We start from the raw sequence: 17,529 nt of genomic DNA, 5'->3' as shown, positions 1-17,529 counted from the left end.
TCTGCAATAGTTAGTATGGTGTAATTTCTCTCACATAGTCCCTGCCTACTTTAGTGATTTTATCCTTTTTTTTTTAAAAAAAAAAAATTTTATTTATTTATTTGAGAGAGACAGAAAGAGCAAGAGAGTACAAGCAGGGGAAGCAGCATAGGGAGAGGGAGAGGGAGAAGCAGACTCCCCACTGAGGAGGGAGCCGCACTCAGGGCTCCAATCCAGGACCCTGAGATCATGACCTGAGCCGAAGGCAGATGCTTAACTGACTGAGCCACCCAGATGCCCCCAGTGGCTTTATTTTTTATTGCTGTTTCCATAAATGCATATTGAGTTCCAAACATTTCTGGTTCCTGCAGCCATGCTAACCTCCATGCTTCCAGGGTTTTGTCTGTTCTCCCTCTTTCTGAAATATTATTCCTTCCCATTTGCCTGACTGATAAAACCAGGGACAAAATTTCTAATCAGTTTCTCTGGGAGAACTCATTCATCATCTTTCTAGGTTTTGATTCTTTTATTAGTAAATTGAGGTAATATTTCCTACAGTTTGGGAAGAGGTTATTTGGGATGAATTGTGGCTTTGCCCCTCATTGGCTGTATCATCTTGGAAAGGTTACTTGATTTCTCTAAGCCTCAGGATTTTTTTCTCCATAAAATAAGATAATGATGGTTATTTAAAATGGCACCTGACACATAGTAAGTACTCAATTAGAGTGAGCTTGTATTGTATGGCTCTTGTGTGATTTAAATAAGGTTAACATACATAATGATCTAGTACAATAATTGTTAGCACACTGTGCTTAGTGATTTCCTGTTCAACCTTCAAGATTCAGCTCAAGTTTCCCTTGATAATGCTTCTCTGTAAGCATTCTGTACACTCCACACATGGTTAGTCATGTTGTCAGTGGTGCTCACATACCTTTATTTTCACTTATTATATCCCATGTAATTATTGGCCTTGGTTCTCATTTCCTTGGCTAGCCTGGACTCCCTGATGACAAGGACTATTTTATTATTTACCCAAACTTAGCATGATTAGGTATTCTATGCACATTGGTTGATTGATTGAACACATTCATTAGGAAACAAGAGAGGGTCTCAAGGAACTTCTGCCACTGGTACTAGTACCACTATGTAATGTTTGTCGAGTATTATGTGCTCATCTTGAGTGCCTGGTGCTCCTTAGCTCATTTAATTCTCACAAGAGCAATATTAGGTAAGCATTATTACCATTAAAATTTTTTTAAATTATGAAATCTTATTTTATAGGAAAAGTAACTGAAGTCAGAAAAGTAACATACTCAAAAGTCATATGGCTAGGAAGAGGTATAGAAAAAAATTGTGTCAGTAGAAAACTCTGCATTGCCTAAAGGACATCTTCTAGGTCATCAGATTCTTGTCTTTCTTTGTCTTTGAGCTATTGCACATCCTTTCAGATTATCTGTTGGTAGCCTTTCATCATATTTGAGCCATTTTACAACCCTGTATGAATGTGTTTCAGATTCTCTTTTGAACAGGTTATGACACCTGTCTGGTTACCTCATTGAATGAGTTAAGTAAGATCTCTGACTTTTTTTTCCTTTTCTATCTGTATCAGAATTATGGTTCTATTAGCTTTTTCTGAGAATTATCTTTTAACAGAGACATAACTGGAATGCAACTCCGAGGCTTATCAACTTCAAGGCCCATTCTGCAACTCCAAGGTCTCCGGCTTTGTTGTGCACCTTAAGGGGGTGCTGGCTTTCAGATTGCAGGGTTCTTCAGATTGCAGTTCTACCTCCTGAAACTAGTTCTGTAGGGTTTTTTATTATGCTTCTCTTTTTAAACTAGACTCCAGTTATTCTGTTTCAGGTAGTCTGAAAAACACTGCTTTGAACAACTTTTTTAGTAGAAGAAATAAAATACTTGTACAAAGCAAAATTGTAAACTAAGTTTCAAAGGAGAGAAGAGGAAGAGAGAAATTCTGTCTGGAGGAATCTGTAAGCTTTATGAAGAAAGTGACATTCAGTTTGGGTCTTAAAATTAGGAATGCTTTTGACAGAGAAAGAAGGGAAAGTAAGACTTTTTTTTTAGAGGTCTTTATTTGAGAGAGAGCAGGAGTGGGAGTGAGAGAGAGAGAGCATGTGTGGGGTGAAAGGCAGAGGGAGCAGATGCCTCGCTGAGCAGGGAGCCTATTGCGAGGTTCCATCTCTGTACTCCAGGATCATGACCAGAGCCGAAGGCAGCCGCTTAACTGACTGAGCCTCCCAAGTGTCCCAAGGAAAGACAATCTCTGTTTTGGAAGAGGCATGAACAAAAGCAAGGAGTCAGGAAAATGCACAGCATGTTTTGGGAATGGCTAGTGCCTGGATTGGGCTAGACTGAGTAAAGAATGTGAGAGGGAGAATATGAACCATGAGATTGGAAAGGTAGCTTTTAGCTAGAATGGAGGACCTCCATGCCATTCATTTATTTGATAGGCAATAAAGAGTAATAGAAAGCTTTGACTGAAAGCAAAAGAATAAGATAATCAACAGCAAGTTAGAAGAATCCTGCAGAAGCATGAGGTTGGAGAGATAGAGGCAATCTTTGAATGCCAAGAAAAGGAAAGATGTGAGATTACAAGGATTTGAAATCTTTTCCCTAACTTATGAATATTTATTCAGGGTCTGTTGTGTGTGAAACATGTGGTAGTAAGCATTAGGAGAACATGGGAAGAGAAGTTATTGTCCTGGTATACAAAAGCTTGAAGAGGGAAAATGTCAGAAAGATGTCAGAGATTCTCTGGGAAGGTATATAGGCCTAAACTTGGAGAGTGAAAGAGGAAGGGTAGAGAAGGTAAATATATGGAAGATCTTTAGCAAGTACAATTGAGAGAATTTGGTGTCTACTTGGATGCAGAGGACTAAGCAGTGGGGAGAATTTAGGAAAATTGAGGTTTCTTGGATTTGGTGATTAGAGGCACAATTACTCCATAAACTGAGAAAAGTGAGAAAAAAGTACGGAGAGGAGAAAGGGGATAATTTTACTGCATTTGTAGAACCTGGAACACCTGGTATGATATTGGGATTAAAAATCTGGAGCTCAAGAAAGAAAGTGTAAGACAGGTATCGTGTAAGTTGAGCTGATATTAGATACATTCCAATGATTGGAGAATAGAGAGGACAGAGATAAGTCAAGGCTGAGATAGGGTCCATATTGGGTGAGGCTATTGCCTTGAGTAGGTAGAAATGAACTGAGCAAAGTCAACTGCAGAGTTTAGACCTCAGAATTAAGCAGAAAAGCCCATGTGTTATTGGGTGCAAGGACTCATCAACTTGGAGATGAAGAAGTCAAGGTCTAGGAGAATGCAAGAGCTTATTGAGAAATGAGAGCAAAGGAGGGGAATCAAGTTGAAGAATGTTTCCTAGGGCTTATTTTAGGGATAGGGTTGCCTTTGGAAGCGCTACTTTAGGCAAGCAGTGAAACTCCAAGGAGTTTAAGCAAGAGAAGATAGTCCTTCGATTCCCATGTAGGGAAGAGAGAGAACACAGGACTGGTGGGAAGCCATTCAACTCCCCAGGAACTCCTTAATTGTATATAAATTGGGGGAAAAAACCATGAACTTCTCGGAGATAATTTTTCTCTGGAAACTAGTGGAAGGGCTGAGTTCTGGGTTCAGGGTGATGAAGTGATGACAGAGATGTCAGTGAGTTAACACTTTGTAATTTTATATTGACATCCAAATTCAAAGAAGGATTAGTTTCTCTTGTAATGGTCATTACACACTAAAGAAGGGCAGATCTACCAAAACAACAACAACAAAAACCCAAAAACCAAAAACCACATCTACATTGTTTAGGAGACAAGTGGTTTTGAACTTTAGCTCTATTTGTCCTCTCCGCCTTTCAAATCAATATAGCAAATATTGAATGTAAACAGTTGGGGTTTTTAACTGTTGGTTATAGTTACTTATTTCTCAAGAATTTCTTGTATAACGAGCAATCAGAATCTACTCAATTGTTTTAAAAGTCTCCCGTGATGCTCTTAAATGTGCAGTCTTTGTTGAAAGAATTGATAATTTGGATTAAGACAGAGTGAATCGAAGTTAAATTCCTTTCACTTCTACCTTGATATATTGGGTGGGGGGGACTACTTTCCCTTTCTGTACTAGCAGAATACTGTGTGCATAAAATTGTGTTAAAAGCCAAGTCCTGATCATTTTTAAAATGTCACCTGGTCCAGGACTTCCTTTGCAAACCAGAGGTCAGTTCCCCTGTTGGAGCTTTTAAAAGGAAAGGCGAAGTAGTTCTTTAAATCACTTGATTGCCTTTTATTACCTGTGGGTAATCGCTCAGGATAAAAAATGAGGGGAAATATGTCATTCTTTTGCTCTTTTCCTTTGTAGATATAGATTATCAGTTCAGACTCTCCCTGAGCTGTAGAGCTTTGAATTCCTGTAAGAATTCTTTGGCAAGCTGAGAAGAGTAGGGGAAGACATGTGAGGAGAGAATACATGCAGAGCACTTAACCTTTGCAGGGTGCAGTGTAAGGTGCAAAGATGCATGAGACAGAAACTTTGTCTTCAGGCAACGTAAAATCCAGGTAACTTTAGTGATTGAACCCCCAGAACACAGCTGTGAGACTCTCCGTTGTGCTCTGGACTCTGATGGAACATATGTTGCCTTTCCCTTTGGTGATGGGTTTTGATAGTGAAGTGCTGTCCAGAACTCTGCTGGACTTTGGATGAATATGTAGTCATATTTATTTCTAAATATGAAAAATATTATTTTCTTACTCATGATAGCAATAAAGGTAAATTAGAAGTTGTAGGAGTAAGGCCGGAGCACAGGAGACCAGCTTGGTGATGGTTGCTCTGATTCAGACCATGAATGCTTCTTCTGTGGGGCAGGAAGGGAGTCAGAGGTGACACAGTTGTTTGTGGGTCATGTAGCCTTGCAGAGAGATTGAGAGCCTCTCCAAGTAGTAGTGTGTCTGCAAACTGGTTATGGCCAAAGGTCCAAATTCTGAAGACTTTAGCTCACAACTAAATATGTAGGAGAAAAGCAAGTTTACTATTTACATCAAACGATAATTTTTGTGCTTAAAAATTTTGGCCATTCAGTTTGGTATACATATTATTTTTGTGAAATACTTGATTTATATTTTAGGAGAAGAATTCAGTGATTAAGTTAAATATCCTGATGGTCTTTTCATTATTGATATTATAGTTTCTGATACATTATATATAATTAGTACTAATAGTTAACATTTTCCTTACCCCACAATCCATTTCTTCCTACTTTTTGGTTATTAAACATTATGTTAGCATTTTGGGATACTCCACATGTGAAACATATTTGACAAAGTTTGAAGACATTTAATTGTAACGGTCGTTCAAACATTATTTTTTACCTTTTATTTTCTACCAATGAGAATTTTAAAATCTGCGACGAGAACCATACCTTTCCTTGTGGAAAATACATTCTCACAAGATGATTTCTTTTTATTAAAACTAGACTGTCTTCTTTTTAAAATAAAAAAAAAATTCTTAGTATATTGCAAAGTATAACAAAAGTATTTTGAAAAGAGATGGTAATTTTTCAAAACTTCCTTGTTGGAGGGCAAAAATGTGTTGTTGTTTTTTTTTTTTACCAAAATGCAAAGAATACAGACCTCAAGATTAAGTGGGAGATCTGAATGCAGCATATATATTTTCTTGATCCTTTAACTTTGTATATAGAGAGTGTCTAAAAGTAGGAACTTAAGTTAGTGATGAACGTCATTTAGATGTACAGGAGTGGGTTGATTATAGTAATACTATACTGAATGAACAAGCGTCATAATGACATTAAGAGATCAATTTGATTGGGACATGGAAGAGAAATATATATTTTAAAAATACTGTCATGAAAATTTCTCTTGTTTTTTTCTTTTTAGTTATATTTAGGATAAATAAAAAAAAAAGGATAGATCATATAAATGGTGCATGTGGATATATGACCAGCAAAGTAGTAGATTTACAGCACTACAGAAATTTGGAGTTGAGAATGTTTATCAGAGGATGGGTGGGGCAAGAGATGTTTTTTACTAAGGAATATTTCTAAATTCAAAAATTGCATTTTGCTATAAGGTCTATGAAAATGACATGACTAATTCAACTATCAACTTTACTTTTTAAAAAAATCATTTATTCATAGCAATAGAGGGAATTATATTCTGATTTTTATCATATGATACATGGATTTTTCATGTTTTGAAACATTAAGCATAAACTCTGTCTATAAACAATAATACTTTACTGTTTGGGATCTAGAACTTAAAAAAGATACAGCTTCATAAATTTCCAAAAACAATGATAGATAGTGCCAATCTGAAGAAAATGTAGTGAAAAGTAAATGCTCCAAAGGCAGAGTAATGTGAAAATAGAGTTACAATCTATTTCTGGGTTGGTTAATCTTAATTAGCATATTCTATATGAATGAGGGTCATGTATAATGTGTATAGGTCATTTTTATGTTTCTTTTTCTGTCACTTGTTTGTTAATGCCCATTATCTTTCACTTGAGTGACTGGTCTTTCTTTCCTCACATTCTAGGAGCTTGTTATTTATTAAGGAGATTAGCCTTTTACCTGTGACTTGAGCACCACATCTTTTTTCCTGGTTTGTTTGTTTTAAAGATTTTATTTATTTATTCATGGGAGACACAGAGAGAGAGAGAGAGAGAGGTAGATACACAGGCAGAGGGAGAAGCAGGCTCCCTGCAGGGAGCCCAACATGGGACTGGATCCTGGGTCTCCAGGATCACGCCTTGGGCAAAAGGCAGGTGCTAAGCCGCTGAGCCACCCAGGGATCCCCTCCTGGTTTGTAATTTGTGTTTTGACTCTGTGTCTGTTATTATTATTGTTTTTTACCTCATAGTGTTTTTTTTTATTCTTAATTAGATTTATTAATATTTTGTGGCTTTTAGATTTTGAATCATAGTTAGATTTTTCCATTCCAAAATAAGAGAATTCACCCATATTTTCTTTTTTTTTTATTTTTTAAAATTTTTTTTCATATTTTCTTGTAATACATTTGAGTGTTCATACTTTAAATATTTGCCCCATTTGGAATTTATCTCATACAATATGAGATAGAGATTTAACTTAATTTTTTCCAGATGATACACATTTATTAAAAAGTCCCATCTTATCTCACTGATTTGAGATGCCACTTATTTGGGTCTATTTCTGGGTTTTCTAATCAATTCCATTAGTCTATTCCTATAGCAATTCCAGGGTGTTTCATTATTGAAGTTCTATAATTTTATTTTTTAAAAATATATAGAAAGCTATTTTTCCTTTTTGAAAGTTTTTCTGGCTATTTTTGTTTGTTTACTTTTTTCATACAAGCTTTAGAATCAGCTTGCCCTATTCCAGAAAATAGCCTCTTGGTATTTTCATTGAGATTGCAATAAATTTAAAAATTAAATTTTAAAAATTAAAAGGGAAAATTGATATACATTGACTTTTCCAATCCGAAAACATAGTCCATCTTTTCATTTATTCAGGTCTACTTTTGGATCCTGCAAGAACGTTTTAAAGTTTTCATCATATAAGCTTTTCATATTCCTTATAAAATTTATTCCTAGGCCTTTTACATTTTTTGCTTCAATTGTAAATGGAATCTTTTCTTTCTTTTATTTGTTAAGAGGATATTGTGTGTGTACAACACATGTATATACATATGTATTTATATATACATAAATGTTACATATGCATAAATGTCACAGATTTTTATAAATTAATTTTGTATCCAGCTTCCATACTTAATTTTCTGTTGTTTATTTTCTCAGTTGATTTTCTTGGGTTTCCTAAGTATATAATCATATAATCCACAAATAACAACTGTATAATCTTTTTTCCCCAGCAGTTTTTACTTTCTCTCTTTCATTAGTTCCCTTGACTGCTACTGCAAGTATCACTGTATTAGCAGTGGGAGAGTGGGTATCCCCTTGTTCCTTTCTTGACCTGAACAAAAACCCTCCAGTGTTTCCCCGTTCAATCTAAACTAGCTTTGAATCTTAGAATTAATTGCTAGTCAGACATTAATTACTACTTTGCTCTACCTGGAAAACTGGCAATTTGGTCCACGATAAGGTCCATGAATGTTTAGCAGTAAAGGTTTGGTAAAATACATCATGGTGCATCCATTGAATGGAATAGTCTGAGCAATTACAAAATAGTGTGTATATTTTAGTCCTTTCTGTTTAAAAAAATCAAAGTATATACATGTATGCTTGGAAAACTCTGGGAGGATATTCAACAAACTGATCTTAAAGTTATGAATATATTATTGCAGCATTATTTACAATACCCAAAATATGGAAGCAACCTAAGTGTCCATTGATAAATGAATAAAGAAGATGTGGAATATTACTTAGTCATAAAAAAGAATGAGATTTTTGCCATCTATGACAACATGGATGGACCTAGAGGGCATTATGCTTAGTGAAATAATTCAGACAGGGAAAGACAAATACCATATGATTTAACTTATATGTGAAACCTAAAAAACCAACTAAACAAACAAAGCAAACCAGATCCATCAACACAGAGACCAAACTGATGGTTGCCAGAGGTGAGGCAAAATAGGTGAAGGGGAATGGGAGATACACGTTTCTGGTTATGGAGTAAATAAGTCATGGTAATGAAAAGTACGACACAGGAAATATCATCAATGGTATTGTAATAGTGTTGTATGGTGACAGATGGTAACTACACTTATGAAGGGCATAGCATAATGTATAAAGTTGTTGAGTTACTATGTTGTACATCTGAAACTAATGTAACATTGTGTGTCAACTATGCTTCAAGAAAAAAGAAAAAAGAAAGGAATAAATAAGATTATAGAACAAAAAATGTTATGAACATAAACTACTGATTGGTAATATCGATTTCAGTATCTGTAAAAGTTTTTAAAAATTCATGAAAACATTTTGGCACGATTAAAAAAACAAGTTAGAAATTAAGAAAAATAGGTTCATGTTTTTCCTTTTCTCTCTGTTCTGGATCTCTTTCTGCTATTTTAATTTTATTTTGTTTATCCTTATTCTTTGCAAAGTGGTACTCATAGTGTACATAGTGATGATAGTGTAGAAAGGAGTTTACAAGATAGAATCCACAAGGAAAAAGACAAGAGAAAAGTCTACAGTAGATCAGACATTTCAATAAATTATGGAAACCAGAAGTTGGCTGATGGAGATAATTGACTTGACGGAGTGGAACACGGGCTAATCAAAAGTGCTTTGAGGAGCCTTGGCACTTACCGGGGAAGGCAGGAGTGAGGCGCAAGCCTGAAGGAGAGTTGCCTGAAAGTTGTTTATAAGGCTCTAGGACACCACTGGGTCCCTTCTTGCCTCTCATACAGCAGTGTGCATTCATGTATGTCATACTGACCATACTACCACTAACACAATCCCTCTGTGAAGTATGAAGTTTCTTTTCTGGAGAAAGGTGTTTATGTTTTGATGGAGAGTTCCTGTAACAGAAGGGCTGATCAGAGACTGGGAAAGAAAGATATTTTTTTTATGGTAATGCAGTATTTTATTTATTCTGTCCATTAATAACTAATATTTGGGAACATGTATAAGATTAATGGAATTTAAGAGAAGTTCAGCTTTTTTTATATTTCGTTATCAGTTGCTAATAAGAGATAAAGTATTATGTTCAAAATTATTACATCAAAAACTTATAATAAGTGGTATTAGTCTACATACAATTTAATTTTTGGCATAAAGTTCTTTGGCTGCAAGAAATAACATGTGGCTCACTTCACTAATAGGATTACCCCTTAATACTGGGATGGCCTCTTCTTGATATTTATTCTGCTGTTGATTTTTTAGCATAGTTACCTATGATTATATGAATGGAGTTAAGTGGAGAGGTACTCATCATTCTTATTCCAAATAAGAGTACATAAGCGATTACTATAGTAATGAGGAGGTAGATGGGCAATGCAACCACCCAATATTTTTGAGGCCAGTAGGTTAAGCCTAAGGAGTTTAGCCAAGGTTCAGGAATAAAAGCCCACACAAGATATAGTATGAAGCCAAATTGGGAGCTTAAGAAAAGAACAAAGCCATAAATAGCTCTTTCTGGCAATGGCGATGGTGAGTTTTCCACCATTTTCCCTGTGGCTTTAGACAATCTGTGAGAAAGAAACAGTTATTGTCAGTGATCACACCCCTTTGTCACTGGTCTGTTGTAGCCTCATCACTTTGCTATGGGCACTGCCTCTGCATTTTTTTCCCCTAGCCTAAACCACTGCATGCTACCATCCTGTGCCAAAAAATATGTTTGATTTATTTATTTATTTATTTTTTTTTTTGTGATAGTCACACAGAGAGAGAGAGAGAGAGGCAGAGACATAGGCAGAGGGAGAAGCAGGCTCCATGCAGGGAGCCCGACGTGGGATTCGATCCTGGGTCTCCAGGATCGCGCCCTGGGCCAAAGGCAGGCGCCAAACCACTGCACCACCCAGGGAATCCCCAAAAAATATGTTTGAAATAGAAACTTCAGTAGAAGGTTGGAAGATAAAGATAAGTAATTTTCCTGGTCCAGGATTTCTGAATCTTGGTGTGACTGACATTTGGGATTGGAAATTCCTAAATGTGGGAAGGCTGTACATTCTAACATGGTTAGCAGCCTCCCTGGCCTCTACTCACTAGGTGGCCATGCATGCCTCATTTCCCTGTGATGACAACCAAAAGCATCAGCAGACATTGCCAAATGGCTGGGGTGGGGGAGAATCAGCACCTCCCATCCTTGCCCCAATTGAGAACCTATGCCTTAGACAATAGATAATAGAAAAGATGGGGTACTTGGGTGGCTTAGTTGGTTAAGCATCTGACTCTTGATATCAGCTCAGGTCTTTTTTTTTTTTTTCAAAGATTTTATTTATTTATTCATGGGCGACACACACACACACAGACACAGAGGCAGAGACACAGGCAGAGGGAGAAGCAGGCTCCATGCAGAGAGCCTGATGTGGGACTCCATCCCAGGTCTCCAGGATCTCGCCCTGGGCTGAAGGCTGCAGCTAAACCTCTGAGCCACCCAGGCTGCCCTCAGCTCAGGTCTTAATCTCAGGGTTATGAATTCATTCAGGCCCGCATTGGGCTCCATGCTGAGTGTGGAGCCTACTTAAATAAAAAAAGAAAAGAAAAGAAAACTGTAGAGATAATCAGTGGGATAAAAGCACAATAAATCTTGAGAAGTCCCAACCTCCTGCTGAATAGAGTTCACAAAGAACATAGAAAATGAGGAGGAAATTAGCAAAGAAATAATAATAAAAAAAAATCTGCAGGTAAGATTGAAAGCACCCCTGGAGGTCTAGCACAATCAAAGAAAAAAGGCCCATTCTAAAGCAAAAGGCACATTGTGAAATTTCAGATTATAAAGATAATAGGAAGATTCTAGAAAGAAGAACTGGCTACATACAGAAGAAAGGGAACCAGAAAGACATTAGGCATTTATTTCAGTGGCAACACTAGAAGTAAAAGACAGTGGGACAGTGCTTTTAAAATCCTGAGGAAAAATGATCTTTATCTTATCCAAATTATCAATCAAGGATGAGAATTAGGATACAGATATTTTCAGACATGCAAGCACGCTAAAATAGTTTATCTTCTATACACATTCTCCAAGTCAACTACTGAAATCTGTGCTTCAGCAAAATAAGAGTGTGAACTTCCAATGTTTGAGCATTGAAGATATTATTCATGGGTGTTTGATATGTTGAAGCATCTGGATAAAATTTGGGTCAGATACATTAAAAATAAGTGAAAAAGAAAAGCAATTATTAACTCCAGGGAGACCAGGAGATTTTTCAAGAGAAGCACCATTATGGCAGCTTACTAGATTCAGTAGTGTACTGTATTTATGTTGACAATGATCAAAACACAAATTATTGATTTGAATAAAAGTTGTGACATAGCTGTGTGAGAAGGGTAAGGGCAAAGTGGTGGTGGTGGTATGCATAAAAGAGCTAAATTCTCAAAATTCCATGACAAGAAGTCAATAAATAATGTCTAAAAATGGAAGTCAGGAAACATTGGTATAAGCATATTGTTTAGGAAATGAACACCTGGTAGGGTTATGTGGAGCATGGGGTGGAACTGGTGGGAGGAAATTGGTTAAGGGGCTGATGGGACTCAAGTGTTTTTGTTATAAGCCTTTATGAACTATTTGAGTATTCACTTATATGTGTTACTTTCATTAAAAATGCACACGAAAGCAATACATACATATTATAGGAAAAAGTTACATAAGATAAGCAAAAACCCCACAAAAGACATAAGGATCTTACCCACTAACATAACCATTAGGAATATCCTGAAATATTTTTTCTTGAAAAATTCTGAAAAACAAATGAAAGGACTTTTAAATACTTTAAAAACTCACAAATTTTTGATACATGAAAACTATCAATACTAATTTAAAAAGTAGTGTGTGGGGTTATTCATTTTTTTTTGTTGTTGTTGTTTTTTTGTTTTTTTTTTTTGTTTTTTTTTTGGGTTATTCATTTTTAACTAAATCAATCTTTCTGATCAAAATGCTTGCTATTATTTTGGTTATATCTTCTCTAACAAGAGGGTGGAGAATTGAGGCAGTCTTCCAAAATACTTCTGCCTTAATTATCTTGTTATTTTAGGAAGAAACAGCGTTTGGTCTCAGTTTTTCTAAACAATTGCCTCCATTTAGTAGTTTAGGAATTTTTTTTAAATAAATTCATCAGGAAAATTTATCTTCATCAAATGGCATTGGGAACACTGCACAGCTACATGCAAAAGAATGAAACTGAACCATTTTCTTATACTATACAAATATAAGCTCAAAATGGATGAAAGACCTAAAGGTGAGACCATAAAAATCCTAGAAGAATACACAGGCTGTGATTTCTCTGATATCGGTCATAGCAATATTTTTCTAGATATGTCTCCTAAGGCAAGGAAAACAAAAGCAAAAGTAAACTACTGGGACTACATCAAAATAAAAAGCTCTGCACAGCAAAGGAAACAGTCAACAAAACTAAAAGACAACCCACTGAATGGGAGAAAATATTTGCAAATGACATACCCAATAAAGGGTTAGTGTCCAAAATATATAAAGAACTTAATCATATCAATACCAAAAAAAAAAACCAATCCATTAAAAAATGGGATGAAGATATGAATAGACATTTCTCCACAGAAGACATAAAAATGGCCGACAGGCACATGAAAAGGTGCTCAATAGCACTTATCAGAGAAATGCAAATCAAAACCACAGTGAGGTATGGCCTCACACCTGTCAGAATGGCTAATATCAAAAACACAAGAAACAACAAGTACTGGCAAGGATGTGGAGAAAAAGGAACCTTTTTGCACTGTTGGTCAGAATGCAAGACTGGTGCAGCCACTGTGGAAAATAGTATGGAGTTGCCTCGAAAAATTAAAAATAGAATTACCATACGATCTAGTAATTGCACTATTGGATATTTACCCACAGAGTACAAAAACACTAATTTGAAAGGATATATGCACCCTTATGTTTATTGCAACATTATTTACAATAGCCAAAGTATGGAAGCAACCTAGGTGTCGGATAGATGAATGGATAAAGGAGATAGTGTGTGTATGTATATGTGTGTAAAGATGGGTAAAATAGGTGAGGGGGATTAAGAGTACACCTATGATGAGCAATGAGAATATATAATTATTGAAGCACTATGTTGCTCACCTGAAACCAATATAACACTGTATGTTAATCATGGAATTAAAAAAAAAAAACCAAGACACACACAGTAACAAGAATACATTACTTAGAGAGTAACAAATAAAATAAACCCTATTTCTTTACTTAGTAACAAATACAATAAACCATATTTCTTGTCTAGAGTGTATGCAGAAAAAAAATGGGGGGGGGGATTTGCCTTAAAGGAATTTTTGTATTTTTTTTTCTCTTTTTAAGGAAAGATAATTTCATTTCTCTGAACTATTTCAATGACCAAAAGTTTAAGAAGTGCAGGTCAGCTTTGATACCTCACACTTAAGAAGGAGAAAAACTTAAGATAGTAAATAACAGACTTTGGGGCAACTGTCCTTGGAAGGAGAGCATTGGTAAAACACAGTTAAGACTTAAATGTGAATAATGAAATGAATATTTTTAAAGAAATTAAGCTGCATTACAGTTTTGATGAAAAATATGCAGTTTTCTACCTTCTAAGGTCATTGTGTTTTGATTAGTTTAAAAGTTTCAAAATTCAGCTAATGTTTACTGAATTCCTTTCCTTATCTCAGGCCTTGTCCTTGATGTATTCACTGACATGCTCTGTGTAATCTCACAACAATCCTGCAGATTTGATGGTGCATTCATTTGTAGAGGCCTAACAAGAAGGAATATAGTGGGACATAGAGTATAGAGTGGATTTTTGTGGGTTTACTTGGCTTTGGCTACTGCTTTGGGTGTTAGAAAATATGCATATTAAACATAATGATGATGCATTTATCAGAAAAAAACAGAGCAACTATCAGCCACTGCAGACAAACACAGGGGAGGGTCTGGAGGAGGTGTCTGGAGATGACAGGTGCAATCTGTGTATGTAGCGCTGCCCCCACAGATGTACACACACCACCAACCACAGAGCGAGCTTATAGCCCCATGAATACATAAAGCATATGTGGGGCAAACCCAAGTTGTCAAGGACTGTGTGAAGCAAATATGATGGGACAGGTTGTGGTCAAAGGCCACTATTGCCCTAGTACTTCCTGAGAGTCTTGGGGAGAAAAAGAAGAAATGGGCTAGGGGCTGCAGGATCTTCCACCCTGCTTGATTGCTAGCAGGCCGCTGTCCCTATAGGGTAGAACAGGCTTTTTGTTCTTTTTTCTTTTCTTTTCTTTTGTTTTCTTTTCTTTTCTTTTCTTTTCTTTTCTTTTTCTTTTTCTTTTTCTTTCTTTTCTTTCTTTCCTTCCTTCCTTCCTTCCTTCCTTCCTTCCTTCCTTCCTTCCTTCCTTCTCTCTTCCTTTCCTTTCCTTTCCTTTCCTTTCCTTTCCTTTCCTTTCCTTTGGCTTTGGCTTTGGCTTTGGCTTTGGCTTTGGCTTTGGCTTTCTAGGTCAGTCAGAGGTACATTTGCCAAGATTGGGGTCTGCAGAGGTAACTATGAATTATCCCCATTTTATAGATGAGGAAATTGAGCCTCAGTGAGATTAGTTTAGCTAATGTGTATGTGTGTGCATGTAAATATTAGGTAAAACATATTAACTGTATTGATAGACATTTCTTACAAATAACTTCCCTGCATTATTAAGAGTAGTGCTTACTAATTAACATTAGAACTCCTCTCTTTCCAAAAAAAAAAAAAGTATTTATGATTACTTTTCGCAAATTCAAACAGCCCAAATACACTTCATTATTTTATTGTATTCAAAAAATTCCATCCTGTTGATGGAGAATATTTGAAGGTTTTTGAGGCTGTATATAGCAGGTCAGAGAGCTGCTATTGAACGGCAGACTTTATGCGCAGGGCAACTTGGAATTCTCTGCCAGCACCAAAAATTGAGATCCTGCATCCTCGTCCGGACAGCAGCGGGGCTCCAGGTGTTGGGTGGAGGTGGAGGGCTAGGGCACTCTCTGGGGTGGTTTTCAGGGGGGAGGACGAGCCTCTTCCACACACGCCCCCTACCCAGCTGGGATGCACCTGCAACCCCAGCAAGAACTGGGCGGACTCGGCTCTGGCCAAGTCAGACGTGGCACGGGAAATCTGCAGCTGGCCTTTTCCTGTCCTCTCGCTTATAAATGTAACATAAACTCATAATCTGAAAAGAGTCTCCCTGACGCGTGAGCCCAGGTCCTGCCCGCTGCGGAACGGGGCTCGGACCGTCCTCACCTGCTAGTCTGGCTCGCGCTGTGGGAAGCGGGGGAACCGCACGCCCCGTCCCCGGCCAGGCGTGCTCGCCTCGGGCGTCCCCGGCTCTGCGCCCCCGGGACCCAGCGCGGCCCTCGGAGGTCGGCCCTCGGAGGTGGGCCCCCGCAGCCGGCCCGGGCCCCGCCCACCTTGGCCGCGGGTCGCAGCCGCCACGAGCCGGAGCCGGAGCCGGAGCCGGAGCGGGAGCGGGAGCGGGAGCCGGAGCCGGAGCCGGAGCCGGAGCCGGAGCGGGAGCGGGGGCCGAGCCGGGGCCCGGGCGGCCGCGGCCCCTTTAAGGAGCCGCCGTGCGGAAACCCGAGCCCGCAGTCCGGGCGGGCGCGGCGGCCGCGGCGGTAGCTGTGGTCTCGGGCTGCTCCCGGCCGCCGAGCAGCTCGCGGGGGCTCTGCCGGAGGACCAGGCTTCGGCGGCGCCCGTCGCTCTCCCGGCCCGTGCACCGCCGCCCGCGCGCCAGGCGCCCCGGGACCCGGGACCCGGCACAGGTGACGCCGTTTGGAGGGGGCTCGGGGCCGAGGGCGGGCTCGCCGCGCCCCGCGGTCCCCCGCGGTCCCCCGGGTCCCCCGCGCCGCCCCGCGCCGCCCGCGGCTCCCCGTGCCGGCCTAGCGCGGCCGCCGGCTGGGGCGCGCGGAGCCGGGTGGGCGCCCCGCGAGGGCGGCGGGGGCGCGGGTGCAGCAGGTGTGCGGCCGCGCAGCATCCTCGGGCCCGCGCCCCGGTGTCGGCGCGGAGGGGGCGCGGGGGGCGCGGGCGGCGGGGCCTTCTCGTGGGAGGCCGGGGCACCACGGCGCACGGGTGGGTGAGTCTCCCCCTCTCGCACCTCCCCCAACTACAGAGAACAACACGCTCTTATTCACCCGGGTCGTTCTCAAGTGGGTCCCAGTTTTAGTCGCCTCATGCTAAGAGTCTGCTGGGAAGATTCTGGGCTCTGTTTACAGCACTCCTGTGGCAGCCCCGGTGAGTTTATTACACCGAAAGCCTCGGTGTACCCCGCCGGGAAATGGGATCCATGATGCCAGCATTTTCCTACAGCCCCAAGAGTATGGGGGAACCTCCGGGAAAGTGCTTACAATTGTCGAAGTCCTTAAAGGGTCACTGTTGCGGACCTGGAGTTTGTTGTTTTTGTTTTTGTTTTTTTTCCCCCCTCAGTGGTCCCCATGTGAGTGTTAATGCAGCTCACATATTTACGTGAGACTATAAAATTGTTCCTAAGGACTGATCTTTGACAATGTTTAAATGACTCTGATCCCAGTTTGGGGACAAGAGGGGAGAGTTTGTGTGGATGTTAGGAGTTGTGTGAAGCAGGAAAAAAAGCTGTCATTTTAGTGAAATCTTCACTCAGTCATAAATGGAGTTGAGAAAAATCGATCTGGGATTGTGTGTGTGTTGAGAGATAACTGCTGTGTGAGCAATGGCATAGGTTGGAATGCAGCTTCATCTTTATGTAGCCAGTTAAGGTAATATGACCGAGAACCTCCATTCCCTTCTAAGTGTGAAGTAGAGGTTTTTTTCCCCTTGTTAATCGTTTCATTTAATTGTAGGGATGAAACTAAATTAGACAAGTGGACTCCTGCCATGCTAGAAAATTAGAAAGAATGGCTCCAGGAACAGTGGACGTTAGTTGACTCACTCCACCCCCCC

At 39.3% G+C, this 17,529-nt stretch overlaps 1 protein-coding gene and 1 pseudogene across 5 annotated transcripts in view; one reads left to right on the top strand and one right to left on the bottom strand.

Moving 5' to 3' along the window:
* LOC121486587 (TLC domain-containing protein 4-like) overlaps positions 1–17,529 on the top strand; it is a 104,758-nt gene that overhangs the window by 18,152 nt on the left and 69,077 nt on the right. The window contains exons 1-2 of one of the 5 annotated variants that reach the window (XM_041747562.1): positions 15,779–16,376; positions 16,724–16,845. The exons of 3 other annotated variants lie outside the window; for them this stretch is intronic. The gene's annotated coding sequence lies outside the window, so the exon portion shown is untranslated. Of the gene's footprint in view, positions 1–15,778; positions 16,377–16,723; positions 16,846–17,529 lie in introns of those variants that run through there. One more of the 5 variants, XM_041747560.1, reaches the window with a different exon arrangement.
* Positions 9,632–10,151, bottom strand: LOC121486589 (annotated as a pseudogene).

Source organism: Vulpes lagopus, chromosome 3 (assembly GCF_018345385.1).
Source record: "Vulpes lagopus strain Blue_001 chromosome 3, ASM1834538v1, whole genome shotgun sequence".
Taxonomy (NCBI): domain Eukaryota; kingdom Metazoa; phylum Chordata; class Mammalia; order Carnivora; family Canidae; genus Vulpes; species Vulpes lagopus.
The sequence above is the reverse complement of the archived record's forward strand: the minus strand, read 5'-3'. Positions and strand labels throughout refer to the sequence as shown.